This window comes from Dreissena polymorpha, chromosome 1 (assembly GCF_020536995.1).
Source record: "Dreissena polymorpha isolate Duluth1 chromosome 1, UMN_Dpol_1.0, whole genome shotgun sequence".
Lineage (NCBI taxonomy): Eukaryota > Metazoa > Mollusca > Bivalvia > Myida > Dreissenidae > Dreissena > Dreissena polymorpha.
In genome coordinates this window covers 166,577,042-166,595,829 of record NC_068355.1, presented here as the reverse complement: position 1 = coordinate 166,595,829, position 18,788 = coordinate 166,577,042, and the positions used below count along the sequence as shown (strand labels likewise).

The 18,788-nt window shown below is 35.8% G+C and overlaps 1 protein-coding gene across 1 annotated transcript in view; it reads right to left on the bottom strand.

Annotated features, from left to right (window-relative positions):
- The window catches only part of LOC127859835 (uncharacterized), a 29,309-nt gene extending 10,920 nt beyond the window's left edge, over positions 1-18,389 (bottom strand). The window contains exon 1 of the mRNA XM_052397358.1: positions 18,385-18,389. The gene's annotated coding sequence lies outside the window, so the exon portion shown is untranslated. The remainder of the gene's footprint in view (positions 1-18,384) is intronic.
- Between the last annotated feature and the right edge of the window lie 399 nt (positions 18,390-18,788).

Here is an 18,788-nt window from a genome sequence, read left to right as displayed (position 1 = left end):
TAAATTCCAAATTAAATGGTTAACATATTCCAGTAGCAGGAATTAAATTGCAAAGACACATGAACTATGTCTTACATCGAAACAATCGACGGCACATTTAGGGACACTTAGTACAATTACCTCACATCGAATTTGCTCTCTTTTTTTATTCATTTAACAAACAAACAAGCTAATGGTTTTCAATTAAAAAAATGTGAAAAGAAACGTTTTTTTTAAAGGCGTGTATCTAGTATTTTTGTAGACTGCAGTAGATTGATGAGCTTTTGGTGCGTTTATTGAACATAACCGTGAACTCTCACGAGCGTCTGTAAAGCTTAAAACGAAACTTAACAAGCTTATGTGGTGTAATGTTTGCTAAGAAGTCAGACCGATTAAAAAATACGAAAGTCTTGATTAACTATAATTTTCAATTAAATTAAATGAAAAATACGGATACGTGTTTGTTTGACCATGGCAACAACGAATAAGAAGAAAACATGAGCTGTGTTTGTGACACTCAGTGCCCCCTACTGCGCCGGTTTGAAGCCCTATATTTGACCTTTGATCTTGAAAGTTGACCTTGACCTTGTCCTTAAACCACTCAAAAAGTGCAGCTCTTTGAGATACACATGGATGCCAAATATCAAGTACAATAACCTCACATCGAATTTTCGCGACCAATATTTTTTATGCAACTAATCTAACTCTTATTTGTGTGACTTCTGCGGCGAGAATATTGAAACATTAGAAAATTTATTTTGTGACTGCAAACACATCCAACCTATCTGGAATCAGTTGACATCCTATCTTTGAACAACAGCATCTAAACGTTTAACTATTCTTCTATACTGCTAGTTTTGGAATTAACTCGTTAAAATCTACAGAAGTTAATAATGTAATACAATTGTATTATTATATTTATGAAATATGTTTTCTTCAACACGAAATACAGGAATCTTAGCTTTATTTGTTTTATACTTTTAAAACTTAAAACTAAGATTGAAAAATAGCCCTCAGCTATGATAGATTGCATATTTTGTTAGCGAAAATGGAATCGAATTAAATTTAAATTGTCCATTTATATACTATTCACTTGATGTATATTGTTTAGCATGTCAGTATTTTGAAATCGTTTAACATTCACTTTAAGCATAACACATACTGTTGTTACTGATTTAAATGTTAACATTTTGAAAGGTAAAGAAATAGTATAAGCCAAGATGGCGACCATTAAACATGATGCGTATCTTGTGGAGGATGACAGAGATAGTCGATGCATCACGATTGTAATTGGAGTCATGAAATCAGGCAAAAAACTCATGTATTTTGGTAAAACATGTTAAGGAAACGTATCTTTTTCACATACCACGATCGTCCTCTGTTAAATTTTCTAATGCTATATACTTTTAGATATCTGTGCGTACGCTCGGAACAAACTAAGAAGGATAATATTAAACTGTTGATAAGATGGCCCGATTCGGAAAGTGTTGATGAAACACCGAAGGTTTAGTCATGCGGCAAATGCGTTGGTATTTTATTTGTTGTCATTTGCAACTTCTGGAGCAAAGTATATCGTCACAACTTATATCATCATATCACCACAACATCGCTGTTTAACACACAACTTAAATACACCTGAACGCAGAAACGTAAAAACTACGCAATTACTTTATACGAAGAGAAAAGTATCTTAAAAGTAGAAATTCAATTAAAGTTTAAACTTGCCACTCAAATGTGTTTACCTCACTCGTTTGCACTGATAATGCCCCTACATTGCAGTTACAGAACAACACTAAATGATTTCCTTTCGTGTCGCCTATTTAAGGGCGAAGCTGTTTACTGTCATTTGATATAAGATATGAATAAGTGCAGTGGAATTCAATAGTATTATACATGGTCATGTAATACGACTAGAATACAAATTGTTCTAACTAAAACCGATCAGGGTCCGTAATCGCATTGTGTATTGGCCATTAAACTGCTTTTGGGTATGGGCGTCACGTAGAGGAAAGACATCTTCTCCTAGTATATAATTAAATGTTGTATCACAATATATGCTTCTGTTTAGGTAACTTTCAACTTATATGTCCCGTTAACAGATTTGTTCCAGCACGCGCGTACACTGAATTTAAAAGTACAAAAATATTCAACTTTAAAAACTATTATAAACAAGGGCTGTTTGTAAAACATGCATGCCCCCCATATGGGCTCTCCGTTGTAGTGACAGCCATTGTGTGAACATGTTTATTTTCACTGTGACGTTGACCTTTGACCTAGTGACCTGAAAATCAATAGGGGTAATCTGCCAGTCATGATCAATGTACCTATGAAGTTTCATGATCCTAGCCATAAGCGTTCTTGAGTTATTATCCGGAAACCATTTTACTTTTTCGGGTCATCGTGACCTTGACCTTTGACCTAGTGTCCTGAAAATCAATAGGGGTCATCTGCAAGTCATGATCAATGTACCTATCAAGTTTCATGATCCTAGGAATAAGCGTTCTTCAGTTATCATCCGGAAACCATTTTACTATTTCAGGTCACCGTGAACTTGACCTTTGACCTAGTTACCCCAAAATCGATAGGGGTCATCTGCGAGTCATGATCGATGTGCCTATGAAGTTTCATGATCCTAGGCATAAGCGTTCTTGAGTTATCATCCGGAAACCATTTTACTATTTCGGGTCACCATGACAATGACCTTTGACCTAGTGACCTCAAAATCTATAGGGGTCATCTGCAAGTCATGATCAATGTACCTATCAAGTTTCATTATCGTATCCATTAGCGTTCTTGAGTTATCATCCGGAAACCATTTTACTATTTCAGGTCACCGTGACCTTGACCTTTGATATAGTGACCTGAAAATCAATAGGGGTCAATTGCGAGTCGTGATCAATCTACCTATCAAGTTTCTTGATCCTAGGCATAAGCGTTCTTGAGTTATCATCCGGAAACCATTTTACTATTTCGGGTCACCGTGACCTTGACCTTTGACCGAGTGACTTGAAAATCAATAGGGGTCATCTGCCAGTCATGATTAATGTACCTATGAAGTTTCATGATCCTAGGCATTAGCGTTCTTGAGTTATCATCCGGAAACCATTTTACTATTTCGGATCTCCGTGACCTTGACCTTTGACATAGTGACCTGAAAATCAATAGGGGTCATTTGCCAGCCATTATCAATCTACATATGAAGTTTCATGATCCTTGGCATAAGCGTTCTTAAGTTATCATCCGGAAACCATTTTACTATTTCGGGTCACCATGACATTGACCTTTGACCTAGTGACCTCAAAATCTATAGGGGTCATCTGCAAGTCATGATCAATGTATCTATGAAGTTTCATGATCGTAGCCATTAGCGTTCTTGAGTTATCATCCGGAAACCATTTTACTATTTCAGGTCACCGTGACCTTGACCTTTGATAAAGTGACCTGAAAATCAATAGGGGTCAATTGCGAGTCGTGATCAATCTACCTATCAAGTTTCTTGGTCCTAGGCATAAGCGTTCTTGAGTTATCATCCGGAAACCATTTTACTATTTCGGGTCACCGTGACCTTGACCTTTGACCGAGTGACCTGAAAATCAATAGGGGTCATCTGCCAGTCATGATCAATGTACCTATGAAGTTTCATGATCCTAGGCATAAGCGTTCTTGAGTTATCATCCGGAAACCATTTTACTATTTCGGATCTCCGTGACCTTGACCTTTGACATAGTGACCTGAAAATCAATAGGGGTCATTTGCCAGCCATTATCAATCTACATATGAAGTTTCATGATCCTTGGCATAAGCGTTCTTGAGTTATCATCCGGAAACCATTTTACTATTTCGGGTCACTGTGACCTTGTCCTTTGACCTAGTTACCTGAAAATCTATAGGGGTCATCTGCGAGTCATGAAATGTTAGCTTTTTATCAACAAAAATCTTTAATCTATAAATAATCAACATTTGAAATAAAATGTCAAGTTTTCATCAACTGCTAAGGAGAAGCAATAGTGCAATAAATACTTAAGACACTCTAGTGGTCAATACTCAACAAAATTTGTTACAGAATTTAATTAATTAAACAAATCCCCTTCTTTGCTCTAATTTTACGTATGCTACCTACACTATACAGCATAATGTGTTATTTTATTAAATATGGTCCACTCAGAACAGAAAATCTGTTAGCATTCCATTATCACCACATATTTCTCATACACTATATAATATTCTAATGCTATTTAACTCAATTTTTTTATCCTCATCAATAATGTTTTCACTTTTAAATTTAAAAGGTTGAGCTGTAAACCGCTGTATCTGATAAAGAACTGTTCAGCAAATACAACAGTTCAACACTAATCTCTTCATTCATTGTAATTGAGTTGTGGCAACTGTAATTAATTTTTCATCGAGATTTTCAAAATGTTCTGCATATTGGAACTTGTTCAGTCTTCACAACTGGAATCACCTGACAGTGGATTTGGCTCTCCAGTCACACTGCACCTAAAAATACAGAGCACTGAGAATGAATGAGTATTGAGAACTGATGAGCACTGAGAATCGATGAGTATTGAGAATTGATGAGTACTGAAAACTGATGAGTACTAAGAATTGATGAGTACTAAGAAGTATCGAGTACTGAGAATAAGAGAGTACTGAGAATTGATGAGTACTGATAATTTATGAGAACTGACAAATAATGAGAATTGACAAGTGATGAGTAGTGAGAATTGATGCGTACTGAGAATTGATGAGTACTGAGAATTTATGAGTACTGATAAGTGATGAGTACTGAACATTGATGAGTATAGAGAATTGATGAGTAATGATAATTGATGAGTATTGAGAACTGTATTTTGGGAACTGATGAATACTGAGCATTGATGAGTACTAAAACAAGAGCACAGCATAACGGGTGCCAACGCTCGGCTGCAGGTGAAGTTTTGAATAAATGAAAGCTTGTCAGATTTTTTAAAAAGAGGTCACAGTGACCTTGACCTTTGACCTAGTTACCCCAAAATGGGTGTGACGTGTAGAACTCATCAAGGTGCATCTAGATATGAAGTTTCAAAATTGTAGGTGGCAGCACTTTGATTTTAGAGCCAATGTTAAGGTTCTAGCACGACGCGGACGGCAGACAACGAGCTGGCTATGACAATACCTCGGGTTTTCTCAGAAAACAGCCGAGCTAAAAATGATGAGTACTGGGAATTGATGAGCTAAGAGAACTGATGAATACTCTTGACAATTGATGAGTAATGAGAATTTATGAGTACAAACAAATGATTAGTACTGTGAATTGATGAGTTATGCAAATGAGTATTTGAAAACTGATGAGTAATGAGAATTATTGAGTAATGAGGATTAATAAATACTTGAAAACTGAGGAGAACTGAGAATTGATGAGTACTGAGAACAGAGGAGTACTGGGAACTGGTGGGTACTTTGAACTGATGAGTAATGACAACTGATGAGTAATGACAACTGATGAGTAATGACAACTGATGAATAATGACAACTGATGAGTACTGACAAATGGTGAGTTCTGCAAAACCAGTACTGAAATAAGAACTGCGGGTAGCACATCCCTGGACTGAATTAGCACAGGCCTGTGAACCTTCCACTTGTGAAAATATGTGCTGGTCTTGCCTAGATTTTAGTTATCTGTAGTTAAACATTTCTTACAATCAACTTCTTCATAAACTGACTTGATATATTTGGAACATGATGGTGAGAATAGTCACCATGATAACCAAAGATTTTCAAGTAAAATCTCAACATTAAGTACATAATTCTAGAAGCATTATAACAAACTTCGCAATATTCTTCCATTATATATAAAATACTTTAAAATATACCTTAATACAAAGTGTTCATCAAAAAAGTGAAAAGAACACATTTCTAGAAAATATCCCCTATCAATGGAGATTTCACATTATATCAACATCAACATCAGGCCTAACTCATTGATCCAATCTCACTCATTTACATCTTTGAGTTTGTGAGCATGTTTTCCATGTGTCTGATGTTCTAATCATCCCAGTGGGGGAGACCACCCTACCCCCATTACTCACAAAACTGTGCATTTTTAAATAGATCCAGCAAAGTTACCAACAATTGTGATATTATTAAGCACTGAACAAGGCAAATATGCTTAATGAAAGATGAAACAAACTCATGTTTCTATGCTAACCCTTCACAACTCAGGTATGACTTTGTAGTCCTTTAGAAAATCAAACTTAATTAAAAACCTTTCTTACTACTTTCAGTTTTAGAACCTTCATTTTTAACCCTAAAATAAAGATGAGCAGCAAAAACAACATTAAACATGAACAGACTGCGAGTTACTCACATGCTGTTCTTTTTATGCTGGTTGCATATAGCAATTTTCACTTTGCTTCCTAGCTGAAAAGGGTTGATATCAAACCTGTGCAGTATAGCCTTCTCGTAAGCCTTTTGGACAGCCTTCCACACGTTGGGTTTCTTGTTCTCCAGCAGCTTGCTCTTATCCAGCCCTGAGTCCACCCCCAGGGGCTCCAGCTTGTTCCTAGGTAACCACTGCCTGAAATGGGCGCAAAATAAATGAGCAACTCTGAGAAAAAGGGGCTTAATGCATGTGCGAAGTAAAGTTTCGTCCCAGATTTGCCGACGCAGTCCTCACAGGCTAATCTGTGACAACACTTTCCGCAGACAACACAGGCTAATCTGGGACGAAAATTTACGCACATGCATTATGCCTCTTTTCCTCATGATAAACAAACTATTCCTCAGGATGTTTGTAGCTTACATCAAATTGGTGCTACAAATCTGTGTGGTTATGACAACAAAAAGTAAACTGCTATTTGCCTGCATCAAAAAAGCAGATTCTGCATGAAACAAATGAGTTATTCTTTTGACCTACATGTATGTCTTTTCTTCATTCTTCATTCAACTTTTACTTCCTGTCACCTTGATTTACAATTGTTTGTCACTCACAGCAATTTAACATTGTTTTATGTATATTTACATGATAGCGTTGTAACTTTGGACACCAACACCAATCAATGCAACAGGATAGCTTAATTATGCACACTGTGATTACACTTTTTTGGATCCTAATCTTCTAAAAAAGCTGATAGTGAGATTCTGTATCAACAAGTATACTTTGTAAAAAGGCTACACATTCCAGTGTTTAAATAGAACCTACGAAAGATGCAGGATACAATTACGCCAGCAATTAAAAAAACAAGAACAACACTTCATTATTCCTGCCCACTATCATGTTCAAAGACAAGACAACCGCAAAAAGACCATCATGCACCTAGCTTACCCAGTATCTTAATAAAGTTTTAATTTTCTCTTGATTAGCGCTTTTACAAGGGAGGAATGTTCACCACCAACTGTGTCAAATTAATGGCTTTCAAGAAAACAAGGATATTACTTCACATGTTGTATATGTTGTCTATGATGTACTGTTATCAGAAGCAACCCCATTGGCTGCCTGCACAAGAAACTCTTTTATGTACTATAGAAACGCCCATGAACAGTCCCCATGAACAGGCAAGTGATTATTCTCAGTATTATCTCAGTATTATGTCAAAATTGTTATATTAACATTTGATCCATGGCTTAAAAAACTGCGCGTTATCTAACAGTTTGTTTTCAAAGAATTATGTTATAACTACATTCAATTTACATTTGAAGTGTTTGTGTGAAGTATTTATACCACTTCTTAATTTCAAGAGTTCACATTGGACAATACATATCATAAATGAAATTAAGTCTTAGTGTATTTGTTCACACAAGTTTAAAAAAGTCATAAAGTGCTGCAAATTATACAATAGTTTTATACTTGATTTCACAAATTGTAACAAAACTAAAACAAGGATTGTCACAGGATGTGAATTATGCCTCGAATCAGAGAATTTAATTCATATTTGACCTTGAATTGTAACCTAAATCTTTCACTGAGAAGTATGGGAGTTGTGACACATGGTGAATAACCAAAGTTATGTTAAAATCCTCACAAGCTTTTGATTACAGAGCGCACATGAAATCTGGACACACAGACAGGGCATGTAACCTTCTATAATGCAAATGATTTTAATGGGGTGCAACTGGCCCCACTTTCCCGAAGCTACAAGGGTTAAAGCATTTTAAAACAAGCGATGTGATTGTGAAACACTAAGTCCCCATATATTTGACCTTAAAGAATGACCTTGAAGGATGACTTTGACCTTTCACCACTCAAAATGTGCAGCTCAATGAGATACACATGCATGCCAAATATGAAGCTGCTATCTTAAAAAGGGCTGTTTGTAAAACATGCATGCCCCCCATAGTGGCTGTCCGTTGAACTGGCAGCCATTGTGTGAATACGTTTTTTGTCACTGTGACCTTGACCTTTAACCTAGTGACCTAAAAATCAATAGGGGTCATCTGCGAGTCAGGATCAATGTACCTATAAAGCGTCATGATCCTAGGCAAAAGCGTTATTGAGTTATCATCCGAAAATCATTTTACTATTTCGGGTCACCGTGACCTTGACCTTTGACCTTGTGACCTCAAAATCAATAGGGGTCATCTGAAAGTCATGATGAATCTACCTATGAAGTTTCATGATCCTAGGCATATGCGTTCTTGAGTTATCATCAGAAAATCATTTTACTATTTCGGGTCACCGTGACCTCGACCTTTGACCTTGTGACCTCAAAATCAATAGGGGTCATCTGCGAGTCATGATCAATCTACCCATGAAGTTTCATGATCCTAGGCGTATGCGTATCTTGTGGAGGATGACAGAGATAGTCGATGCATCACGATTGTAATTGGAGTCATGAAATCAGGCAAAAAACTCATGTATTTTGGTAAAACATGTTAAGGAAACGTATCTTTTTCACATACCACGATCGTCCTCTGTTAAATTTTCTAATGCTATATACTTTCAGATATCTGTGCGTACGCTAACAAACTAAGAAGGATAATATTAAACTGTTGATAAGATGGCCCGATTCGGAAAGTGTTGAAGAAACACCGAAGGTTTAGTCATGCGGCAAATGCGTTGGTATTATTTGTTGTCATTTGCAACTTCTGGAGCAAAGTATATCGTCACAACTTATATCATCATATCACCACAACATCGCTGTTTAACACACAACTTAAATACACCTGAACGCAGAAACGTAAAAACTACGCAATTACTTTATACGAAGAGAAAAGTATCTTAAAAGTAGAAATTCAATTAAAGTTTAAACTTGCCACTCAAATATGTTTACCTCACTCGTTTGCACTGATAATGCCCCTACATTGCAGTTACAGAACAACACTAAATGATTTCCTTTCGTGTCGCCTATTTAAGGGCGAAGCTGTTTACTGTCATTTGATATAAGATATGAATAAGTGCAGTGGAATTCAATAGTATTATACATGGTCATGTAATACGACTAGAATACAAATTGTTCTAACTAAAACCGATCAGGGTCCGTAATCGCATTGTGTATTGGCCATTAAACTGCTTTTGGACATGGGCGTCACGTAGAGGAAAGACATCTTCTCCTAGTATATAATTAAATGTTGTATCACAATATATGCTTCTGTTTAGGTAACTTTCAACTTATATGTCCCGTTAACAGATTTGTTCCAGCACGCGCGTACCCTAAATTTAAAAGTACAAAAATATTCAACTTTAAAAACTATTATAATCAAGGGCTGTTTGTAAAACATGCATGCCCCCCATATGGGCTCTCCGTTGTAGTGACAGCCATTGTGTGAACATGTTTATTGTCACTGTGACCTTGACCTTTGACCTAGTGATCTGAAAATCAATAGGGGTCATCTGCCAGTCATGATCAATGTACCTATGAAGTTTCATGATCCTAGCCATAAGCGTTCTTGAGTTATTATCCGGAAACCATTTTACTTTTTCGGGTCATCGTGACCTTGACCTTTGACCTAGTGACCTGAAAATCATATGGGGACATCTGCAAGTCATGATCAATGTACCTAGCAAGTTTCATGATCCTAGGAATAAGCGTTCTTCAGTTATCATCCGGAAACCATTTTACTATTTCAGGTCACCGTGAACTTGACCTTTGACCTAGTGACCCCAAAATCGATAGGGGTCATCTGCGAGTCATGATCGATGTATCTATGAAGTTTCATGATCCTAGGCATAAGCGTTCTTGAGTTATTATCCGGAAACCATTTTACTATTTCGGGTCACCATGACATTGACCTTTGACCTAGTGACCTCAAAATCTATAGGGGGCATCTGCAAGTCATGATCAATGTACCTATGAAGTTTCATGATCGTAGCCATTAGCGTTCTTGAGTTATCATCCGGAAACCATTTTACTATTTCAGGTCACCGTGACCTTGACCTTTGATGTAGTGACCTGAAAATCAATAGGGGTCAATTGCGAGTCGTGATCAATCTTCCTATCAAGTTTCTTGATCCTAGGAATAAGCGTTCTTCAGTTATCATCCGGAAACCATTTTACTATTTCGGGTCACCATGACATTGACCTTTGACCTAGTGACCTCAAAATATATAGGGGTCATCTGCAAGTCATGATCAATGTACCTATGAAGTTTCATGATCGTAGCCATTAGCGTTTTTGAGTTATCATCCGGAAACCATTTTACTATTTCAGGTCACCGTGACCTTGACCTTTGATATAGTGACCTGAAAATCAATAGGGGTCAATTGCGAGTCATGATCAATCTACCTATCAAGTTTCTTGATCCTAGGCATAAGCGTTCTTGAGTTATCATCCGGAAACCATTTTACTATTTCGGGTCACCGTGACCTTGACCTTTGACCTAGTGACCTGAAAATCAATATGGGTCATCTGCCAGTCATGATCAATGTACCTATGAAGTTTCATGATCCTAGGCATAAGCGTTCTTGAGTTATCATCCGGAAACCATTTTACTATTTCGGGTAGCCGTGACCTTGACCTTTGACATAGTGACCTGAAAATCAATAGGGGTCATTTGCCATCCATTATTAATATACCTATGAAGTTTCATGATCCTTGGCATAAGCGTTCTTGAGTTATCATTCGGAAACCATTTTACTATTTCGGATCACTGTGACCTTGTCCTTTGACCTAGTGACCTGAAAATCAATAGGGGTCATCTGCGAGTCATGATCAATCTACCTATCAAGTTTCATGATCCTAGGCCTAAGCGTTCTTGAGTTATCATCCGGAAACCATTTTACTATTTCGGGTCACTGTGACCTTGACCTTTGACCTAGTGACCTGAAAATCAATAGGGGTCACCTGCGAGTCATGATCAATCTACCTATCAATTTTCATGATCCTATGCTTAAGCGTTCTTGAGTTAGTATCCGTAAACCATTTTACTATTTCGGGTCACCGTGACCTTGACCTTTGACCTAGTGACCTCAAAATCAATAGGGGTCATCTGCGAGTCATGATCAATGTACCTATATGAAGTTTCATGATCCTAGGCCCAAGCGTTCTTGAGTTATCATCCGGAAACCACCTGGTGGACGGACCGACCGACAGACCGACAGACAGACCGACATGTGCAAAGCAATATACCCCCTCTTCTTCGAAGGGGGGCATAACAAAATCTCTGACGCAAGTGGTGTCAGTCAAGATTTTTGAAATTATTACATATACAATTTTATATAAATCATGTAACCATATGGCGTTGCCGGCTTTGACCAGAGCGTCATAGATTGAAGAAACTGTGTAGAGGAACACTAGACGACGTTGCTTACAAAATAGTACACTCCTGATTGTGGCAGATTCAGAGAAGACTGTGGCATGAAACCCATTTTTACATGACGTGGTAATTTCATAAAATACAACATTATTTTATTTCTAAGCAATCCTGTATTATGTATGTAGAATAGTCTGAATAATTAAAATACGACTGAAAACAATGGCTAAATAAATTTAAAAACTAATTCCGTCGAGCATTGAACAAATATCTATCTGCATAATTTGTTGAATTTATCCTAAAAAAAATAATAACAAACTCTTACTCTTACTTTTAGCTCCCCAGAGCGCAACGTTTTCATGGTGGCTTGTCAGCCGTGCGTATTCAACATTTGCCTTGTTTACTAGAGGTCACATGTTTTTCCTATATTCATTACTTTTGTCGGAAAATGTTTCCAAATGAAATATCTGACGAGTGGTATATTTGGTATGGGGGTAAAAACTATGTTAATAAGCAAAATGGTATCGAGGTAAAAACCTTTTAATAAGCCGATTTATAGCAAAAGCTTATGGACACTTTTGATGTATTTTTTCCCACTCTTCATGAAACGTAGTCGAAGCATATTTGTATATATATTTTGGCCGAGTTTGGAAATTGATCCGGTCCATTGAACATATGGCCGCCAGGCAGTTTTTACGTCTTAAATGGACATGGTGATTCCCTGTAAAAACTCAACATTACATTTTTTACAATCTTCATGAAACTGACAAAGAATCGTTTTTGTTATAATATCTCGGTTGAGTACCGAAATAGTTTAATTTTAATGAAATTTGCTCAGAACATTGATTCGTACAAATTTATTCTGAGTTACTCTAGGAGATGCATTTGTTGTCCAAACTTCATGCAACTTTCTCTGATCATTCGGTTTAATGATATCTCAGCCGATTTTGAAAATGGTTCGATAAAATTATGGCCACCATGCATTTTTTATCAAGATTAAATGATATCTCTCTGTCAGGTTTTGAATCCATATTTTCAATGCGACTACACAAACTATCTAACATTGTCAATTTTGACAAAATTTGCTCATTTATCGAACCTTTAAAGTTTTGTTTATCATTCTGACTAACTCCTGCTGTAGCAATTTCATGAATAGTTGTACTACCACCTGACTGATACATGTTTAAATTACTTTCAACATTTCTATCGTCACTATTTCGACACAATCTAGGACTTTGTATTATTCTATGTGATCTCATTTCCATCTTGAAAAAAAAACTACAAATTTGTTTGATATTTAGAGCAAAACGTGAGAAATGGATGTTATATATTTAACAATTATATTGCTAATTTAAGAGCGATCCGTGATGGGAACAGTCTAACCATGCAAGACCAGACACAACAGCAGAAGATTTTGGTTTTCATTGTCATAATTAATAAACAACAAAATGCTTTGTGTTCATTTCATTTTGGAGATTCTATACTGTTCAGTACTCTGTAGCACATCAGCTTGTTTAAAAAAACACATTGTCACAAATTAAACATTTAAGCAAGTATAAAACATCGTTTTCGTGGGTCAGTTACCTATAAACTTAATCCCACTTCTGACACCAATCACCAATGTAATGTCGGTCCGTCGGGTGGCCATCAGACGGCGCCAACACCACAAATAACTAGTTGAAGCAAAGAAAAATAACAATATTGAATAAGTTTAAATATTTATTTTGTTTACATTAACAAGTCATTCTATGTTTCTTTAATTATTATTTGTCTAATCGCTAGCCTCACAATCACAAGTTATCTACCTGAAAATCCATTTGTCCAACACAGCCGTTCTCTACGAGTGCCCAAAAGGTACTGAAGCCAAACGACAGTTTGTCCCTATTTATACTCGTAGTAAGAAGACGTCATACGCACAATTCAATGAATGACATCATATGACTAATCACTATCTCAATGAATGACGTCATATAATAATAAACATTCAAGATGGCGGAAAAGGGAAATGTCGCGAAAACTTGAGAGTTAAAATAAAATTGATGACAAAGGTAATCATTATAATATGATGAATTAATAAATAATATGCATAGAACTCTAATATATTTATATATTGATTATGATAAAATGGCATTTAATAATTATAAACTAAACGATGATTTATTCATGACATTGACATTTGTACTCAATGTACATTGTAACATTAGAGTAATAATACGCTTTGACATAGGTCATAGCATTATTTGCCACATTTTCTTAAAATGCACCACACATTGTCTAACCATTAGAAAATATCTCAACGTTCTCTGCGCTTCTAAGTTTTAAATCAACATTCAAATATGATAAAGCCCACGCTTTTCTTGTGGAGAACGCGTCACTGAATATCAAATATAGTTATTGCACTTTTAAATAAGTTATGCAAAAACAAACTGTAGCTTAATGACGTCCCCAAACTTTACTTATTTATATGTAAATAAATGAATGACCCGACAAGTTATATCGCGATCCGGATATTTCGTGATAGCAATCGGGCGTAGATATCGCGAATAATGTAATGAATCTAAAGTGTACGTGAAAATTAGGGGGAACACTGAAATAAAATAAAGACAATACCAGACGGTGCTGTGGTTAAATAGATCTTAAGAAGGGTAGATTTTGATTTAAAATATGTAGAAAAAAATTACACCCAAAAGATGTGTTAATCTTCTGCAACAACCCACTTCCGTGTTGCCTTGGCCTTTTTTTCCATAGACATTTCTAGGGGATTGGCCTGATGTTAGAAGGAAGACCAATTTTAGTCCGCTTTAAAAACTCCATGACCAAGTTGCTCAAAATACCGTTAAGGTAACGCAACCTCCGTAAAGTATCCTTACGCTTCGTAACTAAATCAGCCGTTAACTTCATCTTGCTCTCACAGTTATATTTACGTAGCGATAAGACTTAAACGACTGTGGTAAATCCAATAATTCATTCCAAAACTACACTTTCTTTTCATGTTATCCAAAATGGCCGCCAACACGGAAGATAATTAGTTTCCTGAAATATAAATAAAGAAACAGAATTTTAATTTATGTAATGCTGAAATTCTAAAGATGGAAGAGCATGTTTGAGAAGAGAAAATGTTTGCCTATTCAACAAGTATTTGTTTAAGGTAGCGCACCCCTCATGATTACCCGCGATTTCTTCGAAGGTTGAATAGCCTGATATACGGTGCCGTTGCCTAGTGGTTAAGGCGATAGACTAAACATCTTTTGGGATATTCCCGCGCAGGTTCGAAACCTGCCGACGATGTATACTTTTTGCGACGCGTTTTATTTCTTTTCTAACGTGATTTGATTTAATATGGTATATATTTATGTTTATTGTTCAATATGTTGCAATTTGTATGCATATTCTTCAATTTGTAAAATTAAAACAACGTTATGGCTAAATTGGGTGATTTACTGCTGAAAATACGAACCATGCATGTTGCATTTTTATTTTTATTTCAAAAAGTAAACTGTAAATCTGTCTATTTCTTGGTATTTTTGCTGTATATAGTGTATCTATAAAAACTAAGTTCAAAATATTACTTAAATGATACTATATTGAATTTTATGACACTTTGTTTTTAACCAACCCAATTTCTACTTGCCTGAAACCGCTTACATTTCATGGCGCTTTTCCATAGATAACAAGTTATAAAAAATAAATGTCTGTATAAGAAAACTTTTGTTCATCTTGTTTAAACGTTAAACACCTTTACTGCATCTGTGCACACCATCTGCATGTCTATATTTGGAAATCTGGGTGAATTATGGAACTTTCATATACCCCAGGGGTGCACATACACTGGACAAAAGCCGAGTGTGGGGTTGGTTTTGAAAAAATCAGTATATGATTTTAAAAAGCATGGAAAGACTTCCTAAAAGTGCGCATGTAGTTCAGTGAAATGATGCTGAATAAGAAAATAATAGATTAGATCATATTTTGATAGGTGCCCATTACGGGTGCGCTACCTTAACTCGTTATACAATCACATTGGAAAAAAGCAAACTTGGCAGATAAGAGAAGAAGATATTTACGCATAAGGAGACTTCGTGTAATTAAAAGAGATATGTAGAATTAAATGGCATTACCTGAAAAGAGACAGTCGGGCCTCTATCACAAATGAACAAACTTAATAAGAGGAAAATGGATGGATCGAGATACAACTATTGTCAACGACCAGCATTTGAGAATAACTGAATTATATAAATATTCGGAATAATTCCATGGAATTAAAGGAGGAACGGACAGTAAAGTTGCTGGTTTGCAACCACAATCAAACAGTAATAATAACAATTTAACGAGGAAATATGACCATAAGTATAACAAAAACGTTCTCTAATACTCGGTGTTGCGCCGTCTGTACTGCTACAAATACCGCTTCTTATAGTAGTTTCTACTGTTACAACTTGTACATTGCCCAGTATAACAACAAAATAAAACAAAAAATGAACACAAAGGATTAGCTTTTTAAGTTTAAATGAAAGTTATTGTGTATGTGGCATACTGTAACCCTTTAAATGTTCATTTTAGAAACTACCGTTATGACTATTAAAATGCTACAAGTAAATATCTCCAATGTTTTTAATATCTCCCATTTCTTTTGTTTACAAAACATCACTCATACATTAAACTCAGAAAACAGGATGACATTTTTGTTTTGCGTGTTTAACGTTGTTTATATTTATTCAATAACTGTAAATTATAATAAACTAACCATGCTTATTAACTCATGAGTTCGGATTGTGCAAACAAAAGTATATACAAATAATACATCACATGTTCAAAATGTATTTATTTCTTTATTTTCAGGTGATACTTGTATATTTAAAGGGGCCTTTTCACAGATTTTGGCATTTTTTAACTTATTCATTGAAAGCTTTATATCGATAAATGTAAACATTGGATCGTAAAAGCTCCAGTAAAAAATCAAGAATAAAATTAAAAAAAGGAAAAGAACATTGCCCGGACCAGGTTTCGAACCAGTGACCCCTGGAGTCCTGCCAGAGTCCTAAAGTAAAAACGCTTTAGCCTACTGAGCTATTCCGCCAAGTACACATAATGGACGTATTTAATACTTTATATAAGCAATCTTCGTAGTTTCACAAAATTTAACGACAAAAACAGAACTCTCCAAATTATTCAATCGTTTCGCGTTGCAACGCTTTATAACTTTTAGGTTTTAAAATCGTCAAAAGATGCATATAATGGCTATATTAGACCATGGTAAATGTTCAGTATTACTGTTTCCTCACAAATATCATAACTAAAACGAAAATTTGCGAATCTGAAACAACTTTTTTCAATTTTGTCAATTTACCAAAGCGTGAAAAGATCCCTTTAAAAGAAGCATAAAGATTACGTGGATCATCACAGACAGCTTAGGTTATTATACCTTGAAAACCTTTCCGGTTTTTATACCAAGTCAAATCATAATGCGGCGCCTGTATGCGGATGTTGTTACCCAATCTACACGCTAAGTTGTCGTTCCATGCTCTCACATACAATCTCTGCCATCACAAGAAAATCCTACCAACTTTGGTAGGATTTTATTTTGTTTAAGTATTTATTATGAAAACTTTTATCATATTCCTTTATACTTTGAAAATGTATAAGTTTAGGCATAATAAAAAAAATACCTAAATAAAAAAAGTAAGCAATAACAACGGGAAAATAAGTGTACCACGTGGCTCGACTATCATCACGTGGTTGGTTATGGCGGCAGGGATTTGATCCAGCTATGCTGGTCCTAGTCATATCTCTGCGCGGCGGTTGGTTTTTATCATTTATGCCGTAAATTAAATATATATTCGGGAATTCAGCGACTGCATACTCTTTTTGCTGAACTCTTTTTTTCCGCTGGTGATGGCCAGACAACGAATTTGTGAAACTGTTTTATGTCGACAATTCTGCCTACTGTTCATTACTAGAAACCTTAAGTGTCACCAATTAAATAAAAGTGTGCTCTCGGACAAATATCAACGCTGAGCGGATATACGACTAAGACTTTACAGTGCCTTGATTAACTGGTCCAAGAACTGTATGTATGGAATTTATAGGAATACATTTATTTTCTTGTTTCTTTCCACGTGTCATATCATTATCACATTTTTCGTGTTATGTCTTGTGAAAGCTCGGAATGGAAATCATGGGAAGCACTGTATGCAAAGTACATGACTACCAGAAACGATAGCAGCAGTCTTCACTGATATAAGTGTCGTACTTAAGTACATATGTTATAGGTATCCAATATCTTTTCATCATGTACACGTTGTAAAGGTTCCCGGAAGTTCGCGGGCCCTACAATGCTGTGTTTTTTCATAAGTTTATTATTTGGTATTAAAACTATATTTCATATATATTTCAATTTATTCAAGCAATACACACCAGTTTATTGTTTTATGTTTTACATTAGTTGTATGTATCAAACTAAGTATATGTGTATACATTTTGATTATATTAAGTTTATTAAGGGTTTTTATCATCGTAATGAATGTGAATGCTATTATTAATATGAATTTAAGTCTTAAATGTAAGCGTTTTAATTTCTGTTTTCTAAGGAACATGGTTATCGTTGAAAAGATGTGGACATACTTAAACATTGCAAGCTGATGTTTAACTTGTTGTATAACAACCATGTTGGGTCCGCAAATTCAGACAATACAGCCAAAGCATTTTGGTAAAAAACGTAAACGAAAATTAACAATCACATACCACGACCGTCCCCAGTTAAATGTTCCAGTGCTTTAGACTTTCAGATCGCTACGTATTCGTTTGTTACGGATTCTATCACACTAAAGATAAGACGGCGCGATTTGGAAATTCACACTGAAGGTTAGTTACCGGCTGTAAGCGACAAATACGTTAGTACTGTAAGGCGTCATTCGCAACTTCAAGTTATGTTCTACGATCCAAATTAGTACAGTGGTATAGGATAAAAACTAACCCAGTTGACATTAATAACATAATACATGGTCATATAATAATGTTTATATTGCATTTACGACAACCGTCTAAGGTCCTTCAAATTGTTCATCGGCCACTGATCAACTAGTGGGTATGGACGCAGAGGAAAGAAATATCCTGCTAGTACATTACATTTCGTCTCACTCGCGGTA